The sequence below is a fragment of the Anomaloglossus baeobatrachus genome, chromosome 3 (genome assembly GCF_048569485.1).
Source record: "Anomaloglossus baeobatrachus isolate aAnoBae1 chromosome 3, aAnoBae1.hap1, whole genome shotgun sequence".
Lineage (NCBI taxonomy): Eukaryota > Metazoa > Chordata > Amphibia > Anura > Aromobatidae > Anomaloglossus > Anomaloglossus baeobatrachus.
The window spans coordinates 177,293,794-177,315,321 of NC_134355.1; positions in this window are offsets into that span (position 1 = coordinate 177,293,794).

A 21,528-nucleotide genomic window follows, 5' to 3' on the forward strand; every position below is an offset into this window, starting at 1 on the left:
CGGATGTCCCACAGCTGCACGTAACTGCATGTCAATTATTCCTGCGGAAATACCTGCGGATGACCTGCCTCTCCACTATGGAGATAGAGGCCGGGACTTCCGCAGATAAGTCGCACGAATGTCCGCAGGTTTACCGGAGATATTTTGCTGGAATCCCGCAGCAATGGATAGCTGCGGATTCCGGGGAGCTGCTGCGGGAAACCTGCGGACGTACCTGTGGATATATCCACGGGTACATAGTCCCATGGACACATAGCCTAAGGGGAAATGTTAGGGGGGGAATTGACGCCACTGTCCTGGTATCAGCCTGAAAGACTCTAAGTTGTGTCCTGGCTGTACTGGTAGGGGAATGGAAGCAAAAGGCCTATTTCTGTCACTCATTCACCTCTTGATTTATAAAATGGAAATGCTGGGCCACATCCTGTGTGTTTAATGGAACTCTATTTTATAGAAAAGTAGTCGAAAAAATAAAAATTTTGTACAAGCTTAAAATCCAGCAATAACAAAACACCAACGTAACTAAACCTTACCTGCCTGGCTCTTAAAAACACTAACCACTTAACCTGGTTCTACTGCCACAAACTTCTCTCACTCAGGTCATTATTTACAGTAGTTTACACTATATATATTATGAACAAAATGAACTATAAAACATATTTAAACTGCAAAGCAACCATATATGCAAAACAACCAAAAGCAAAAGCAAAATTAACCTTTTTGGCCTGTAAAATGCAATTTAGTTTAGGTTTGGTAGGTGTTTTTGTGCATCTGTAAAAGTGGCGTAATACTATGACATCCTTATTCCCAGAAAACATATGTAAGCCAGAAATGCATCCAGGCATGTTCTCCAGGCTCTCCTCATTCAGTTTCATCACTTTCCCATCTATTTCAGCCTTTTTGTTCAAGCCCTCAGACCTCTTTGTTAGGTCCAGCAGAAAATTACTTGCATTTCCCATTGACTTGCATTATACTCACTATTCAGAACGAATACGCGAGTATTACAAAGTACTCGTTACAAGTGTAGCGATTACGAATATTACGGTACTCACTCATCTCTAATTACTGTATACTTTCAAAAAAAGTTTTATGTAAAACCTTCTGATGATTGTTATACAGCACAAAATTAAGATTTTGTATTTAAATGAGTACTAATGAAAGTCAGGCCTCGTTAATTATTGTAAAGACTCAGAAAAAGTCTGAGATGTTATTTGGAAAACCTCTCGAGATAAGAAGTAAATAACACAGGTCTGCGACTAAAAAGCTGTTTGATTATTTTCATCTAATTTCCATGCATTTTGGTGTGCTGAAAATGAAAAAAATATTGAAAAAAATCCTGGACGTCATGATTTGCCACAAAATGCAAAATTCTCTTCAAATTTAGTAAATGTTTCATCATTTTTTTAGGTTTTTGAAAGTCAAAATTACTATCAATTAATTCACATCAATGCATTGAAGATCTATAATGCCAAAAAAATATAACTTTCAAAGAAAAGAACTTACAGAGTGAGCTAATTCAGACGAGAAAGCTGTGGAAAGAAAGCGCATATAGGGTCTTACCCCAGTATATAAGGGGTGGGAGGAGGGTGAAACTACTCACCAGATATCGTTGTGAAAGTCACAACAACTGTAATCGCATGTAGAATTTGATCAAAGGCTGCAGCCACCCAAAAAAAGGGCAGATAACAAAGAGCATGAGAGAGGGGTGTTCAATACTGCGCCAAAAGATCACTGGAACACATGTTCAGATTAATGTATCTTTATTTTCATCCAGGTCTACGCATTTCAGGAGCCACTGCCCCCTTCCTCAGGACCGTCAGGAAAGACAAACATCAAATCTGTCCTGGTGGACACCAGCATACAGATAAATAGACAAGATGACATCATGACACCACCCCTTCTTAAAAAATGAGCGGGAAAAAGACAGTGCAGAAGCTGTCCAGGATGACGTAGTCAATGCATCTTCAAGAAATAAAGTTAAAACACAACTGGTATAACATGATCAGAAATGACAGTAAAAATGCATATATTGAATAAAGGAAAATAATAAAATTTGAAAAACAAAAAAACATGTTTGTTCAATAATGTGTGTAAAATATATATATATATATATATATATATATATATATATATATATATATATATATATATATATATATATATATAGATATATATATATACATATATATCCCATTGTGTATGTATATCAATATGTGTACCTTTTATATATATATATATATTTATTTATTTTTTTTACACACATTATTGAACAAACACGTGTTTTTTTGTTTTTCAATTTTATTATTTTCCTTTATTCAATATATGCATTTTTACTGTCATTTCTGATCATGTTATAATGTTATACCAGAGCTGAATATTACAGACTTCGTGAAAAAAGTATACTTCGCATATTTCGGACTAAAGCTTGGAGATCAAGATAAAGCTTGGGCGCCTCATAAAGTGGGCAAATGGTGTGTTGAGGACCTCCAAAATTGGTTGAAGGGTAAGAAAAAAGCTTTGCGTTATGGGATTCCTATGGTATGGCAAGAGCAAAAGAACCATAGTGATGATTGTTACTTTTGTTCATGCAATGTGAAAGGGTATAATTCAAAATGGAAGCATTCCATTTCATACCTCAATATTCACTCAGCAATTCATCCCATCCCCCATGGCACAGATATACAATACCCAAGGCCCCTGCTACCTTGGAAGAGATAACTATGTCCGATGAAGGTGGAGTCATACCTGAACCAGATGAATCAAGTTCTGACTTTGAAGATGATACAAGACCAAAATTGTTTTCCCAGGAGATGAATGACTTGGTAAGAGACTTAAATCTTCCCAAACATGCCGCTGAGTTACTCGGCTCAAGGCTCAAAAGCAAGAATTTATTGTTGCCAGGAGTGTCTTTTTCCTGGTTCGACATCGTGAAGACGAGTTCGTTCCTTACTTTGCCCAGGAAGATAAGTTGGTTTATTGCATCAATTTCGAAGGTTTGATGGGTCAATTCAAAATCCAATATGATTCAGCGCAATGGCGTCTTTTTATAGACTCTTTAAAAAGAAGTCTCCAAGCAGTTTTACTCCACATCGGCGGTTTTTATGCTTTCATCCCTGTAGGTCATTCCGTACACCTCAAGGAAACCTACGAGAACTTGGAATTGGTTCTTTGTAAACTTAAATATGAAGACCACGGTTGGTAAGTATGCAGGGATTTGAAAGTCTTGTGCATGCTGCTCGGGCAACAAGCTGGGTATACCAAATACCCTTGTTTTCTGTGTCTATGGTACAGTCGAGACCGAAAAAATCACTGAACCAAGAAGAATTGGCAGCCTAGGGTGCTCACAGTTGGTGAAAAAAATGTCCTCCGAGAAACTTTGGTTCTTCCCCATTAAGTTCTTCTACCACCTCTCCACATCAAATTGGGATTGATGAAGCAATTCGTAAAATCACTTCCAAAAGATGGAGAATGCTTCAAATACTTGGTCGCCAAGTTTCCAGGCCTCTCGGAGGCAAAACTGAAGGAAGGTGTGTTTGTCGGGCCAGACATTAGAAGGCTTATAGCTGATCAAGAGTTTATCAATACCATGACGCATCCTCAAAAAGAAGAGTGGATTGCATTTAAAGAGGTCGTAGAGAAATTTTTAGGCAATAACAAAGACCCTGACTACAAACAAATCGTCGGACGAATGCTGAAAGCAATTCAAGCTTTAGGTTGCCTGATGAGTTTGAAAGTGCATTTCCTCCATTCCCACCTTGACAACTTTCCTGAAAATGTGGGAGCTGTGAGTGAAGAGCAAGGTGAATGATTCCACCAGGACATTAAAGAGATGGAAAGAAGATACCAGGGAAGATGGAGTATTACAGACAGTATGGCAGACTACAGTATGGCATACAGTATGGCAGATTACAGTATGGCAGACTACTGTTGGACGCTTCAGAGAGACATTACAGGTGCTACTCACAAGCGTAAATGTACCAAGAGAAGCCTCACAGGGAGGAAGAATCGATTTTAGTGTGTGTTAGTGAGTTCATTGCAGTTAAAAAAATGATTTTCATGAAACATTTGTAATAAAAAATTAATTTTGAGTCTATTTTCATTTATTTTGAGGTATTGTCTTATTTAACATAGTTACTTAAATTGTCAGAAAACGTGATGTCCTATGACCAAACGGAGGTCATTTTCGCATTCAGCGCACTCAAAAACATAAAGATTATGTGGGTTAACCAAAACAGCTCTCGAAAAAATTGTTTTGCAAACCTGTGTAATCAGTATAGCATTTGTAAAATATAAACATTAATAAGCTATTTGTCAGTTTTCTAAATAAAAAAACTTTTCAAAATCCTATATATAAATTTGCAAAGCTTGGTGCAAACCATGTACTCATTGTATTTCATTTTACTATATTTTCTTGTATTTATTTTAATCACTTAATTAAGAATGACATAATGGTGATGACCGTAATAATATAATGAGCTACAGTAGTCCTTTGGCACCCTTTCAAATGTATATAAGCTAAAACATCTTGATATTATCTCTTTTAGCTTTAGGACTTCCCCAAAACATGTTTCTGTCAAGTTTCATATATTTTATTACAATTTTATATTATTTTTTATACTATTATAGAATGGTTTATTAATAAATATAGATTTTCTAACCGGTTTTTCTGTGCATACTTCGATCTCGACAATTTGTACAACTTACATTTTGACCGCCTGAAGGAGCTTTCAGATTGTTTCTACAGTATAAAGTGTTAAGCCTGCTTTACACGTTGCAATTTCGCATACGATATCGTATGCGATTTGCAACGCCCCCATCGTATGTGCAGCACAAATGATTATTTCCCGTCACACGTACTTACCCGTCCATACGACCTCGATGTGGGCGGCGAACGTCCACTTCTTGGAGTGGGAGGGACGTTCGGCGTCACATCGACGTCACGCGGCAGCCGGCCAATAGAAGCTGAGGGGCGGAGCTGAGCGGAATGTAAACATCCCGCCCACCTCCTTCCTTCCACATTGTGGGCCGGGAGCCGCAGGACGCAGGTGAGATCTGTTCATCGTTCCCGGGGTGTCACACACTGCGATGTGCGCTACCCCGGGAAAGTTGAACAATCTGACATTCAATTCTAGAGAAATGAACGATGTGCGTGCGATGAACGTTTTAACGTTCAATTGCAATCGCACGTACCTCTCACACACTGCAATGTAACTTACAATGCCGGATGTGCGTCACTTACGACGTAACCCCGCCGACACATTGTAAGATATATTGCAGCGTGTAAAGCGGGCTATAGATCTGAAATATTTCATACAAAATTGGTTATTATGCCCTGACCACTGTGATTTTTTATAACTTGTATGATTAAATGAAATATACTTTATCAAATAGATTAATGTAAATTTCAAAACCTAAAATTAATCATCTTGGTATGTTTTATTAACTGCCTTTACTTCTTGTCCCCTGAGAACAAATATGCTTGCCTTGGGGTGTCCATCTTCTGGAATACAATGTTCTGCAAACATTCCTTTTGTTTTTTTTAAACCCTTTCTTCACATTTTTAATAACCAGTAAATCAGTCAAGAACTTAGTCAAAATAGCAATCTTTATAAAAAAAAAATTGACTACCATATAATTTATTGCTCCTATTACTAACCTAACTAAATCTTACAACCTATTACAGCTGAAAATTTTGACAGCCCTTCTTTCAATAAAACAATGAGCCAGCAAATTCACAAATTCTACAGAAGTTCAATTAAAGGCTGCCAATTTTGAACCAAGACTTTTTTCTTTCCACGTGTTTTAACAAGCCTGAAGAAAAGGTGTCACGAAGTGAAATATTAGAAAGTGCTGTCAATGAATTATAGGTAGCAATGTAGCCCATCACAAGAGAAAATAACCATCTGTTTAACTGTTCATTGACAAGATCTCTATTTAGCCTTAACTGAGTGGGTTTGGTCTACTCTTGAGGTTACGCTATTGATAACTGCAAAAACATTTTTTTCTACGTACCTTGGGAAAGGCCTGTGAAATATATCATTATTTTTTCTCACACTTCAGAGGCAGATTACCTACTACTAATAGTTAGGAATAGTCATTCAGTAGCCTTATGGAAACCCTGGAAGTTTCTGTTGTATTTTTATGATCCTGTCCTTGCTTGACCTATTAAATTCATATTGCAAGACTTTGGCATTGACTTAAAGTTACGATGTGTATAGAAAGAATAAAATACATTTTAGGTTGGAAAGAATTAGAAGTAGAGTGCCTGTGTGATGTTTTTTCTGGATTTTTACATTTTATCTCTGTTCATAATTACTTTTTAATGGCAGACAATGTCAACTGTATATGTCACAACAATATACACCATGTTCCAAATTATTATGCAAATTGGATTTAAGTGTCATAGCGACAATTTTTTTTTTTTCTTCAATGAAACTCATTGATGGTATTGTGTCTCAGGGTTCTTTGGATCAATGAAATCAATCTCAGATACCCGTGATAATTAGTTTGCCAGGTGAGTCCAATAAAAGGAAAACTTGATGTTCCACAATATTAAGCAGGCCACAGTTTTCAAGTAACATGGGAAAGAAAAAGGATCTCTCTGCTGCTGAAAAGCATCAAATAGTGCAATGCCTTGGACAAGGGATGAAAACATTAGATATTTCACGAAAACTTAAGCGTGATCATCATACTGTGAAGAGATTTGTGGCTGATTCTGAGCACATACGTGTTCGTGCTGATAAAAGGCAGAATGAGGAAGTGTCTGCCAGGCAAGTCCATCGGATTAAGAGAGCAGCTGCTAAAAAGCCATTACAAACCAGCAAACAGATATTTGAAACTGCTGGTGTTCTAGAGTCCCTCGAACCTCAAGGTGTAGGATCCTTCAAAGGCTTGCTGTGGTGCATGAACCTACTATTCGGCCACCCCTAACCAGTGCTCACAAGCAGAAATGGTTGCAGTGGGCCCAGACATGCATGAAGACTAATTTTCAAACAGTCTTGTTTACTGATGAGTGTCGAGCAACCCTGGATGGTCCAGATGGATGGAGTAGTGGATGGTTGGTGGATGGCCACCATGTCCCAACAAGGTTGCAACGTCAGCAAGGAGGTGGAGGAGTCATGTTTTGGGTCGGAATCATTTGGAGACATCTGGTAGGCCTCTTTAGGGTTCCTGAAGGTGTGAAAATGACCTCTGCTAAGAATATAGAGTTTCTGACTGACATCTTTCTTCCATGGTACAAAAAGCAGAAACGTGCCTTCAGAAGCAAAATCATGTTCATGCATGACAATGCACAATCACGTGTTGCAAAGAATACCTCTGTGTCATTGGCTGTTATGGGCATAAAAGGAGATAAACTGATGGTGTGGTCACCATCTTCCCCTGACCTCAACCCTATAGAGAACCTGTGGAGTATCATCAACCAAAAAATCTATGAGGCTGGGAGGCAGTTCACATCAAAACAGCAGCTCTGGGACATCTGACATCATGCAAAGCAATTCAAGCAGAAACTCTCCAAAAACTCACAAGTTCAATGGATGCAAGAATTGTGAAGGTGATATCAAAGAAGGGTTCCTATGTTAACATGTAACTTGGCCTGTTAGGATGTTTTGGATTTAAATAGCTTTTTATTTCAGTGAATGTGACCTCCTCCTAATGCTGCAAATTCCACAAATGAGCATTTTCAGTTCTTTAAAACATATAAAATGTTTAGAAACTCTACTGTGCCTAATAATTTGGAACAGTGCATTTTGAGGTTTTTTTTAATTTTGAAGATTATACTGTTATCATTGGGAGGTTTCTTCAATAAAATCCGATGTATACTCTAACGGGTGAGTGACTTTTATTAGACTGCATGTCATTTGCACTGACCATTTAGGAAAATCAGAGAAAAATATAATTTGCATAATAATTTAGAACACGGTCTAACATATAAAATAGCTAAAGTGTTGGTGTCTGTGACTTCTAAAGTAGTGTCTGAGACATCTAAAAATGCCCTCTTGAGAAAAGTCACAGACAACATTGGCCATTTTATGAAAATGAAAAATGGGAAACAGAAAAGAGCAATATTGGGAGGAACTGTAACACGGTGTCTGGCTCAAAACTCAACAAGTGTCGGGCCTACTTCTGACACTGTTTACACAGCAGAGTCAGACACTCCACGTGATACTGCTTTTGAGTTGCACAGTCAGGCTCAGGCATCGACCAGCTGAGTTCTTGTTAGTAATCGGGCTTGTAGGAGTTAATTTCTGCTAGCCTGTAGATTACTGCTTGAGTCACATGTTGCAGGAGACCTTTCACGGTAGTCTCCACCCTTTACAAGATAATGGAGCCTGGTTTCCCATGCTGATGATAGCTTTTGCGATCTCGATCCTTGTGCTTTGATACCAGTTGCTGGTGAACTTCTATGTGCTGTTTTGTGTGTTGTGGAAATACTGTTGTCTAATTATTTCCTCCCTTCCATTAGTTTCCTCCTGATCACGTACTGTGAGTGATTGCTGTGAGTTTTTTTGCTTTTTCCCACATCTATTTGTGTGGGATTAATAACTCATGTCCCAGCCCTCTCCTGGGTGGAGGGAAGGTATTGTGCCGCCCCCACTTCAGCAGCTGGGCTGCTCGGATCCAGATCCGCAGTGGCTCGAGGGGTTTCCGGACCCGGGGATCGTGCGGACACTCAAATAAAAAGGGGCGTAATATGTACAGGGGATTGTTGTAGATACTTTGTGACGCCACCCACGGTCTGTGGTAAGATGGAGTACCACCGCTGCTGTTGGGGAGCACCCGGGGGCGATGGAGCAGCAGCTAGGTCTTTAACCCCTTCGTGGGTAGGGGTGGATGCCCCGGGGCTCAGTGTCCAGAACACAGGAGGTGATGGCTGCCGGTGGTGGTGCGCCGGGCCGGACCGGAGGGCGTTTGTGTACTCACGATTAAATTATTGCACACAAGTCCGCTGGTAAACCAAGGTGTCAGTGGCTGGCTGCCGCTTCCGGGTGTATACAGTTCCCACACCCGACTGGTGTACCAATGTCCCTACCTCCGGCACTATGTACTTTTCTCCTCCTTTGTACAACCTCGTGTGGAACTGGGAAGTCCTCTTCCGGTTCTGCTTTGGTTGGGAGATGTGCCCGCGAAAACTGACCTGTGGGATCTCAATGGGTTGTTGCGGATATCCTATCCCCCGCGGTGGGCTACCGTTTTGCTCTATCTGGGCTAACACACTGGAACAACGTCTGAAACCTTGTCCCTCACCTGGTTAATTAGAGAAGGGGCTTGCAACCGTCTTCTAACTAAGGTCCAGGTATCCCGCCTGTGCACGGTTTCCAGACCAGATCTTCGCTATCGGTACAAGCGGGCTCCAACCCTGCCCCGGTCCACTTTGGATTTCACGCGACCGGACTCCCGTCGCCTTTGGACACGGTCCACTGCTTGCCACCTAGCCAGTAGACCAGGGCCACTACCCTGGCTACCCTTCACTAGGCTCAGACTTGACTTCCACCGAACTCTCTCCTCCAAACTCCAACTTGAACTCCTTCTTCAACTGAACTTACTTTAAAACTCACTTCAAAACTGACTGGTTCCCTCCCCCATACCTCAAGACCCCTAGGTGGGCTCTCCCAATCCGCCTGGTCCCGCCCACTGGTGTGTCCTTCCTACCCTGAGGTGGGGTGGCTAGGGTTTTGTGGCTGATGGTACCTGGTGTGGGATGGTGTTGTGTGGGGTGTACTGTTTCTCTGTGACCACCTGGCGGCACCAGGGCATCACAGTATCACTAGACCAGGGTTGTTCAGGAGCTAAGGTAAGGAAGGCCATCTTCAGGCATATCTTTGGGATCAGGGTTAGCGGGGGTTCCCCAAGCCTGAGGGCCAGTTTAGGCTCCCCTGTTCCTAGTGATTCCATGACATGCTGTGACAGGAATGTTGAGTAGAAGAAAATCAGTATGTTGATGACATATTTGCCATATACACTGACGAGCAAAAGGGTAACAATGTTTTGTACTTTTGAATTTCAAGCTCCATATCTCACTATGCAATACAGCCTTGAGTGTGACCGTTTATTTTATAAACAATCATCTTGGCTATTTCATACATAAATTTAACTCGTAACTATTTAGCATTTGATTAGTTATGCAAATTCTGGTTATGTCACTGCCATGTTACAGTTTTGCTCCTAAAAATCTATATACATTTTTTTCATTATTTTGTGAATCCACCTTTTGCTTTCAACACAGCCTGAATGCTTCTGGGCATGCTCTCAATCAGATTCAAGTATGTTTAGATCGAAATCTGATCCCAAGTCTCTTCCACATGGGGGGGCAACTGATGCTACAGTCCTGCTATCTGCTTGAACTGTTTTTAAATATCAAGACTCCAAGGTGGGTTTCCAAGTTGTGTCTTGTCTGTACTGGTAGGGGTGTGGGAGCAAGAGGCCTAACCCCTCACTCATCCACCTCTTGATTTTTAAAATGGAAATGCCAGGCCACATCCTCTGTGCTGCATGGACCATACATGGCTGCTGTGCAAAGACATGGAAATAGAAGGGGGGGGGGCAATTGATGCCACTCTCCTGCTATCTACCTGAAATGTTGTTAAATATCAAGACTCCAAGATGGGTCTCCAAATTGTGTCTTGTCTCTACTGCCAGGGGAATGAAAGCAAGAGGGGGGCGGTTCGCTCGGCGTCACAGCGATGTCACTAAGCGGCCGCCCAATCAAAGCGGAGGGGCGGAGATGAGTGGGATAAACATCCCACCCACCTTCTTCCTTCCTCATTGCTGGCGTGTGGCAGGAAAGGAGAGGTTCCTCGTTCCTGCGGCATCACACGTAGCGATGTGTGCTGCCTCAGGGACGAGGATCAACTTCGCCCAAGCGACAGCAGCGATAATTGGGAGAGGACCCCCATGTCAACGAGGAGCGATTTTGGACATTTTTGCAACGATCCAAAATCGCTCCTAGGAGTCACACACAACGAGATCGCTACAGCGGCCGGATGTGCGTCACAAAATCTGTGACCCCAACAAGATCGCTGTAGCGATCTCGTAGGGTGTAAAGCCCGCTTTACTCCAAAAGAAACATAAAACAGCCAGATTATTTTTTGCAAATGCACACAGGAACAAAGACCTTAATTTTTGGAGACATGTCCTGTGGTCTGACAAAACTAAAATTGAACCGTCTGGCCATTATGACCATTGTTACGTTTGTAGGAAAAAGGGAGAAGCTTTGAAGCCTAACATCATCATGTTGTGGGGTTGTTTTGCTGCAGGATGGAGTGGTGCACTTCACAAAATAGATGGCATCATAAGGAAAGAAGATTATGTGGATATACTGAATACATCTCAAGACATAAGCCAGGAACTTCAAGCTTTGGTGGAAATTTGTCTTTGAAATGGACAATGACACGAAGCATGCTGCCAAACTGGTTACAAAGTGACATAAGGATGTCAATGTTTTGGAGTTGCCATCACAAAGCCCTGGCTTGAATATTATTAATAATTTTGGGGCAAAGCTGAAAAAGCAGGTTTCGAGCAAGGTGACCTAAAAACATGCCTCATTTACACCATTTCTGTCTGGAAAAATGGGTCCAAATTCCTACCAACTATTGTGAGAAGCTTGTGGAAGGATATCCAAAACGTTTGACCCAATTTATATAGGTAATGGCACCAAATACTAATGAAATGTATGTAAACTTTTGACTTTGCAGAAAGGAAGAAAAATGCCTTAAAACATTTTCATTCTCTCTCTTTTTCTTTCTCTCTCTTTCTTTCTTTCTTTCTTTCTTTCTTTCTTTCTTTCTTTTCTTTCTTTCTTTCTTTCTTTCTTTCTCTCTTTCTTTCTCTCTTTCTCTTTCTTTCTCTCTTTCTCTCTCTCTCTTTCTCTCTCTCTTTCTCTCTCTCTGTGACGCCCTGGACTAGCCAGGTAGTCACATATATAACAACATACACACCCCCCACCCTAGGCAGCAACAACAGTCAACCAAAAACCCTTGTTGCCTCCCTCCAGGGTCTGATGTCCACACCAGGTGGGGCGGAGCCAGGCGGTTGGCCCTACCCACCGAGGAGTTCACAGGCCTGGAGGTGGGAAAAGTGTCAGATCAGTTTTGGAGGTGAAAGTGAGAGGAGGAAACACTTCAGGTGCCTGGGTCGGAGCCCAGGCACTTACAGCAAGGTTGGCAGACAGTGGTGGCCGTCTGCAGGAGTTGGTGGAACTCCGCAAAGCCGTAAGGACCGGGGTCGGGCGTCAGCCCGCCGGTACCGGACCGGGGAACGGAGTGAAGCTAAGCACACAGGCAGGGCCATCGGACCCCGACCAGGCTTGGAGCCGCCGTCAATAGTCAAACCCGCATGTGACAGGAACCCCAGGGGTTTCCTAACAACCAAGTCCCAATTGAAGGCAACAGTCCACCCAGAGAGGATATACAGCCACCGCCACAGGCTAGAGATCCAAGGGCCAGCGCCTGCTGGCAAAACGGGCTCCTACGGCACCTATACGCCGGGGAGCGGACTACTGGTGGGCAACCATAGGAGTCAAGAATATCTTCACAGGTGCAGGGAAAGACAGCCACCATCAGCCGTCCGGGGAGAGCACAATAACAACACTGCAGCCGGCTGCGGGACCCGTCCATCCGGCCGCTTTTGGTTTACCAACGACTCTGTCAGTGATTGTCTGAGTGAGTACACCAGTGCCATCCGGCACCGCACCGCGCAGTCCCTGCACCCCAGCCATCCGGCCTCCTCGTTACAACACCGGGCCCCAGGATCACAAACACCCCTACCCACGGACAGGACAACATCCTAGCTGCACGCTACCATCTCTCCCGGGATCCCCGTTACCAGCAGCGGTGGTGCCATCATCACCACTTCCCATGGGTGGCGTCACGAACAATCTCCCTAAACATACCACCCCCTTTTCACTCACGGGTGAGGAGCACTGCTCGAGTCCCCGAGTAGCAGCAGCAGAAGCCCCGGACCCGAGTGTGGCGAGCGTGTCCCCTCCGCCCGCGACATCTCTCTTTCTCTCTCTCTCTTTCTTTCTCTTTCTCTCTCTCATATAAATAATTTTGGTAATCCTAATTGGCCTAAAACGGGAATGGTTTAATCTGATTTAATGTCAGATAGTCAGAAAACATGTATATGTGTCTTTAGAGATAGTGTATGTAAACTTCTTTTTCAGCTGTATAATGGTACCACAGTAATTTAGTTTTATTCTTCACATTTTATACTTGGTGGTTAGTTACAAAGCCTATATTTTATATATATTTTACAATTAGATCATCATTAGCTAGCACCCTTGGCTCTGTAATTTCTGCAATGTGTGTTAGATGGAATCATTGCTCTGGGCACAGTATCTGTTGTAAACAGTGATTTTCCTGGCAAATGGATAGACATTACTGAAGCTAAATCTTTTTTTTTCGTGCTCTATTATTAACAGGTTTATTCCTGAGTACAAGAAAAGCCATCTATCTAAATCTGGTACAAAATTATTATTTGAAATCTATTATACAAAGAAATATAAACCATTGGGGCAGACCATGCAGTGGCTATGAGGTCCTTGGAAAAGGGGGCGCCACACTGGTTAAATCAATCCACTTGGATGTTTGGAGATGAAACCTATGTAGCACTCTTAAGTTGTGATGTTTGTGTGGCGCCCTGGACTAGCCAGGTCGTCACAGGTAACACTCACACACTCCAACCCCCACCAGACAGTAACATTAGCCAAACACAAAACCCTTGTTGCCTCTTTCCAGGGTCTGATGTCCACACCAGGTGGGGCGGAGCAAAGCGGTTGGCCCCACCCATCGAGGAGTTCACAGGCCTGGAGGCGGGAAAAGGAGCAGTGAGAGTTAGGAGGTTGAAGTGAGAGGAGTAAAGTGGAGAGTGCCTGGGTTTGTGGCCCAGGCACTGACAACAAGGTTGGCAGACGGTGGTGGCCGTCTGCAGGAGTGGTGAATCGACGCGGAACCGTAGGACCGGGGTCGGGCGTTGGCCCGCCGGTACCGACCGGGAAGCGAAGTGAAGCTAGCACACACAGGCAGGGCCATCGGACCCCGACTAGGCTTGGAGTCGCCGTCAACAGTCAAATCCGAGTGTGACAGGAACTCCAGGGGTTTCCTAACAGCCAAAGAACCGATAGAAGGCAACCGCCCACACCGTGAGGGTATACAGCTACCGCCTAAGGCTAGAGACCCAAGGGCCAGCGCCTGCGGGCAAACGGGCTCCTCCGGCATCCATACACCGGGGAGCGGACTACCGTTGGGGATCCACCGTAGTCGAACAAGTACACAAAGGTGCAGGGAAAGACAGCCGCCATCACCTGTCCGGGGAGAGACACTGCAGCCGGCTGCAGGACCCGTCCATCCAGCCGTTTGGTTTACTGAGGACTTTGTGCATCTCTTACTGAGTGAGTACACCCGTGCCATCCGGCACCGCGCCGCGCTGTCCCTGCAACCCTGCACCTCACCAACCCTGCCTCCCCATCACACCATCGGGCCCCGGGACCACCGACCCCTACCCACGGAGGGGGAAAACAACATCCCAGCTGCTCCATACCATCGCTCCCGGGATCCCAGTCACCAGCAGCGGTGGTGCCTACCTTCACCACAATCCGTGGGTGGCGTCAGGACTAGATCCCCCAAACCAACCACCCCTTTCACTCACGGGCGAGGAGCGCCGCTCGAGTCCCCGGATCCGGCCCACCGCTCAAGCCACCGAGCAGCAGCAGCCGCAGCAGCGCCGGACCCGAGCGTTAGCGAGCGCAGCGGCGGCGTCCTCCCCGCCCGTGACATTTGATAGGGAGAAACTATAGATCATTGACAAAGTGGCCCCAATTCATAAAGATCAGTGATGTTTATACCGGTCTTGATAAGAGATCATGTTGGAATTGAAGGCTTTTGCTTCATTTAGAGGAGCATGCACAAATACAATCACGGTTTGGAGTAAAGCTTTTGGTGTAAGCTCAGACACACTTGGAGCACATCCGTGCGGTCTGTGTGACACCCCTTCTGTCGAAGAAAAACGGACATGTCTACATGTGGAGCACACGTACCCATATATGCTCCACATGGACACACAGTGCATGGGAAAACAAGCACATGTTTGCAGACCCATTGATTTTAATGGGTCTATATGTGCCCGTGTCTCCGGTATGTGTGAACATGGACGTCACACGTATTGGAGACACGGATGTGTGAAGGAGGCCTAAAGCATTGTCAGCAGTGCCATCACTTATTGTGAACGATAGCACTGTGCTGTCAGTTGTGTACAGATTGTTACTTGTCATTGTAATCCTGCTTCTGATAATATAAAGTCTTGCAGAAAGTTCATCCATAAAGCTCTGGAAGTATGGGTCTAAAGGCTGCTTTACACGAGTCGATCTATTGTGCGATGCATCGTTGGGGTCACGGATTTTGTGACGCACTTCCGTCATTCGTAACGACATCTCCTCATGTGACAGCTCCTTGCGAGTCCAACCGATGCCTAATCGTTTGAAATTCGGCCATCGTGTACTCATCCTTTAATTCCATAAAATCGGTCAGTTTAGTCTTAATGAATGACACATTGCAAAGTGTGACACCGTGTAATCGGCCATCCTCGTAGTTGTTTGTGACGTCAGTAAACGTTCAGGGCGGATTTGTGATTTTAAATAATCACGCCTAATCTAATCGGATTGGTTGTAGCAGATGCGTTTTGATTGGTTATTACTGGTATAAAATACGGAGCTGTAGTCATGATGTGTGAACATTCAGCCTTGGCGTCATGCACAGTGTTTTATACTTTTATAGTGCATTACTCCTAATTTTTCTTATGTTTGTTTGTTTGCTGGATTTTCCGCCCTCACTCCTTGTTATCCCTTTTCTGTGGTAAGTTGTTATATGCCAATCTTTCCTTTTTGGATCAAAATCGACATTTGGCGTCATTATAATGTTTTTGTTTTATATATTTTAAGGTAACAGGATGTTCAGCAATGTCGAAACTGACATTTTATCTGTGGGTCTCCTTATGACCGAGATATTGCAGGAGGAGGAGGAAATGGACCAAAATACACGTATGAATCCTCGGCCCAAAAGATTATGGTCACGCCAATGGCTGCTTCGAAGGGATGAGATATCCCACGTGCGTCTAGTGCATGATTTACAGGAACGCAATCCGCATGATTACCGCAACTATCTACGTATGTCGGAAGAATCTTTCTCATTAGTCCTGACGCGTATCAGCCCATACATAAAGCGCAGAGATACTTTAATGCGTAAGGCTGTTCCTGCGGAAGAAAGGTTGCTGGTGACGTTGCGCTATCTTGCCACAGGCCGTAGCCTCACTGATTTACAATATTCTGCCGGTATTTCGAGATCCCTATTAAGTTCATTAATTCCGGAGACTTGTCAGGCAATAATACATGCGTTAGCAGATTTCATGCCTTTCCCCAAGACAACTTCAGAATGGTCTGATATAGCTCATAATTTTGCGACGAGGTGGCAATTTCCCTGCTGTGGTGGTGCGATTGATGGCAAGCACATAAGAATAATTAAACCCCCAAATAGTGGTTCTTTTTTTTATAACTATAAAGGTTTCTTTAGTATAATTTTATTTGCAGTTGTTAATGCAAATTATGAATATTTAACAGTGGATGTAGTAATAAATGGCCGTGTTTCCGATGGTGGCGTTTTAGAACAAACTGATTTTGGAAAGCGATTATTTAGTTCACAATTACCTTTGCCTCCAAATTCAGGAAATGAAAATAATTTAAATTTTGTTTTTTTAGGGGATGAGGCGTTTCCTCTTCAAAGCCATCTCCTGCGTCCTTATCCCCAGACTACTTTGAGTCCCGAGCATCAAAATTTCAATTACCGTCTCTCAAGGACACGTTTGGTTGTTGAGAATACGTTTGGAATTATGGCAAGTCGGTTTCGTGTATTCTCAACACCAATAAATCTCAAACTCGAATCCATTGATAGTGTAGTTCTTGCCAACTGTGTTCTACATAATTTTTTACGCAAAAAGGATGCAGCAGCCTACATGCCCCCGGGGTATGTAGACAACATTGGCAGTGATGATTCCGATGTTGTCCCTGGAGCTTGGCGTTTTAGTGATCCACATTTGGCATCCCTGCCGACACCTCAATCTTTTGGTCGTGTCCGGCATGATGCCATAATCAATCGGGATCGTTTTTGTGATTATTTTAATGCGTCATAATTTTTTTTTTTTTTTATCATTTGACCAAAATATTTTTTTTATTTTTATTTATTTTATAATAGAAAAAGCATTACTAAACATTATAGTGTGTTAACAAAGTCGGAGACCATTACCTTTTTTGTAAAAAAAAAAATATTTTTTAAACAATGAAACAAACATAATTAAATGAAAACTTGAAGTAAAGTAAGAAATAACTATCAACAAACAAATTCCCTTTGTTAGAAATATATGAATTCAAATATATTTCTAAAATACATACATGACATGATTTCAAAGCATTACAACTTTATTCTATGTTTGAAAAATAAACACTGCCATCACTTCCTTTCACTACAAGGCAGGCAGGAATTTTCACTTCCGGTTTAAAAATCGCATAAACAAACATGTCTGCAAACTTGCGAGCAACTGTCTGGGGAGATGCAGAAATCCATCTTCTTGTCAGCGAAATGGATGAAAGAGATTATGATTGTCTACTTATATCTGAACGTACAAGGGAGCATAAAAAAAAAGTTCTACGCAAGATTAAGAAATCTCTTCGGAAAAAATTTGGCCTCCACCGCTCAAAAGCGCAGATCAGGAAGAAAATGGCTGATCTGAAATATCGTGGCAAGGAACGTCTAGCAGAAATTAGAGCACAAAATGCCACTACTCGAGGTATATTTTATCAATACATGAGTGGTTTTTTTTTTTTGCCCTTTTAAATAAAAACCATGTGTATAATATGAATCATACATGTGTTTACATAATATGCCATGTTAGTCATGTTTTTTTTGCTAAATAAATTATTTGTTTTATCTCATTTTTGAAAGGATCATCACATGTAGCGGACCAAGGGAGCGCAATAATCAATAATCCAGGAACTTCATCAGAACCAATTCCTGTTTTGGATCAAAATGAGGTTTCAGAGCAAGGTTTGTTTTATTTTTTTACTTGCCATTTTTTGAAAAAAAAATAAAAAATAAAATCTTAAACTATTATGTCACTCCCTAGATAACATTGAAGATCATCCTCCTATTGCTGCAAGACGTGTTCATGCTGTTGGTTGGACACTCAGCTCTGATTCAAATTCTGCGTCTGTGCAAGTTAGATCAGGTTATTATAGTTGTATTTTAAAGTTTTGATGATAAAATGTTTTCAACTCAAAATGTATGTTTTTTTTTTATTTTTTTAATTTTTTTTTTTTTTTTTAAACCAGATGATAGACCAAAGCTTGAAGAAGTGTATCAGTCAGCATGCAGATTATCCCAGACAGCACAAGATCATGTTCAATTGTTAAAAACATACATGGATGATAATGCATAATTTTGTTTTTTTTGTTATAATTTTAAACAAAACGTTTGCAGTCACAACATGTGATGATGTTTTGACCATGTTATTTTGGTGTACATAAGGCCTAAAAATATTATCAGAATTTGTAGCTAAAACACTATATAATAATATATTTATAAAAAACATTTGGATTTTGTTTGCTTTTTTTTTTTGTTGTTTTTGATAGAAAAAAACATGACAATAATTTTGTTCTCAAACTAACATTTATTGTGAAATATATACATCAGAAAGTATGTGAGTCTGAAAATGCAAAAACATTAAAGATTGTAGACAAATATTTTCTTTGTCTTATTTTGTGTATCTAAATTGTGTATCTAAATTAAAAAAAAAAAAAAACCTAATGAAAAAAAAATTACCGACGCCTTTTGCTTTTAACTTTTCGAGGTGGTGACAATGCAACAGATTCCCCAAGGGTTGCCACATCAGCAACAACAGATGTATTTTCTGGCAATAAATCTTCTTTTAATACTGTTGCAGATGTAAGGCGATTTTCTTGTGCCGCATGTAGGACTTGGGCGATGATTCTTTCGGCATGTAATTTTTGATTCTTTTCCAGTATTTTGCAAACATCATCAACATAATGCGCAAATCCAGATAAAGGTGGACGGTCATGTTTCTCAAGTATTGACCGACAAATAGACGCCAACTCGTTTCCACGTGCCAATAAAGTTGGTCTTCTCATTCTCCTTGGTAATTGCCTTAACAAAGGTCTTGATGTGGCAGGTGTTTGTTCACACGATGTTAAAGATGGATTTTTTGAGCTATTTGGAGTTTCCTGCCCTTGAGAAGTGCTTTCAGTAGCATAATCCTACATGTGTAACAAGAAAAAAAAAAAAGAAAAACAAAAATACATTAGAATGATGTGTGAACACATTAGAGAGAAGATACAACATATTTTGGAACTACAATAATGGAAAATAAAAATTCATGTAACCCTTTTGTGTTTACAATTTTTTCTGTTGGTTATTTCTGTTGGTACATACAAAATATGTAAAAAAAAACACAAGCAGATCATACAACAACTTAAAAAACAAAAAAAAAAAAAATACGATCATATTGTGTAAAGATAAATTTAGGAATAAAGGTAAATATACCAATTGTGTCGCTGACTCGCTGCCAATCGCCCCATTTTGTGACTCCTGAATGGAAAGCATACTTGATGACCTTGGAATCTCTTGATCTCTTGTGAAGTCAAGTAGATCAAAATACCACAGCCGTGGGACATAAAGATCGGCAGTCGCAGCCCCTGAACGTCGTGACTCCTCGACTTTATTGAGTTCCTTTTTATATACAGTGCGTATTCCTTGTATTTTTTTCTTGATAAGATTTACATCCACAGGCTCATTAGGAAAATGGTTTTTATAGATAGTAATCAGATCCGCATAAGCTGCTTGTTTGATGCGTTTGTTACTATATTCAGGCGATTTAATTTTCCAAAGACAGGTTAATGTGCGATATTTTTCAATGAAATCACGCAAAAATAATTCGTTTTGATGAGCCGTCATCTGGGAATGAATATATGAGAACATTTTATTTGACACTGTTATAATAAACATGTAATCTTTTTTCTTTTTAAAAGAACAAAAAATAAAAAATAAAAAAAAACAACAAAAACATTATTAGGTTTCAAAAAACATAATACACGATAAAAACTACACAAATAAAAAAAAAAAATAAAAAAAAAAAAAAACATTGTGAACGGCTAAATGACACAATAAAAAACCATACAAAACCAAATTTAACCCACCTTTGGAAGATAGATACTCTGAATTCGTCATAAACCAGACCACAAACAACAAACAAGATTGATGCTAAGGACACACGAGGCAACAAAGACAGACGCAGAAGAGAAACTATATATATGGTATGTAACCAATCAACCACATTAGCAGAACTGGATTGAGCAGGTCAGAAGAATTCAGGGCATGCAACAATCCAGACAAAGTCACGGAGGGCTGTATAGTTTGCCTAATTACGCCCATACAAAAGACAGATTGACCAAAGGAAAACATGTGTGAAGCCTTTTGGACGTCCGCCATGGCCAATCAATATATCGATGAGCGCTTTGTGGTCGTTTGACAACACTCAACGTGTGACACATGGACAACTACCTATCAGCGATACAAACAAAAAGAAAAAAAAAAAGACTTTGCCAAATAAATCACACGATGGATTGACTCGTGTAAAGCAGCCTTAAGGCTATGTCCGCACTTTGCTTTTTACCTGCTTTTTACCTGCTTGTTTGCTGCTTTTTCAACTGCAGCGTTTAATGCCAAAATGGATGTGTTCTGCTTTTCAAGCATAGTCTATGGGAATTTGGGTTTCCTGTCCACACTATGCTGTTCAAAATGCTGCCTTTTTGTGGCAGAAATTTGGGCAAAAACTCTGCTTTTCAAAGAAGCAACATGTCAATTGTTTTTGCCATTTGCGTTTTGAACTGCAAAGCAGAGTTTTTGCCCAAATTTCTGCCACAAAAAGGCAGTAATAGCCTAAGGAAGCTCCTGTGGCCTGTTTAAATTTGCAAGATTGATTTTTTTAATAAAGATCATGATAGGGAAAAAAAACGTTGTCATTTTAAAAAAATCAATTGGGCTGAGGCCATGGAGTCAGCTGCTAACCACGTGAGCAGGCTGGTAGCAAGAAGGGTCATCACACAGGGTAAAGACAAAAAGGTTATGTCAGAGACAAAATCAGAAAGCAAAATGCTGCTCCAATTACAAGCAGAGGTCAGAAAAGGGCATAAGCAAAGTAGCAATGGATCAAAGTTGTGACCAGGTATAGGTGAAATAAATAACTGGCAGCCAGAGAATCTATGCTGGGATTTATATAGAAAGTGTGACGCCCCAGGGATGATGTTCCTGTTGAGGGATGCCACAGGACTTGTTCGCTATGGCAAACAGGTAATGTCAGTTTTTCTTTTATGTGTTGTGACGCCACTCACGGCTTGCGGTCAGGGATGTTGATGACTGCCGCTGCAGGTTTTATGAGTGTCTGGGGCTGATGGGGTCTGTAGCCAGATGATGT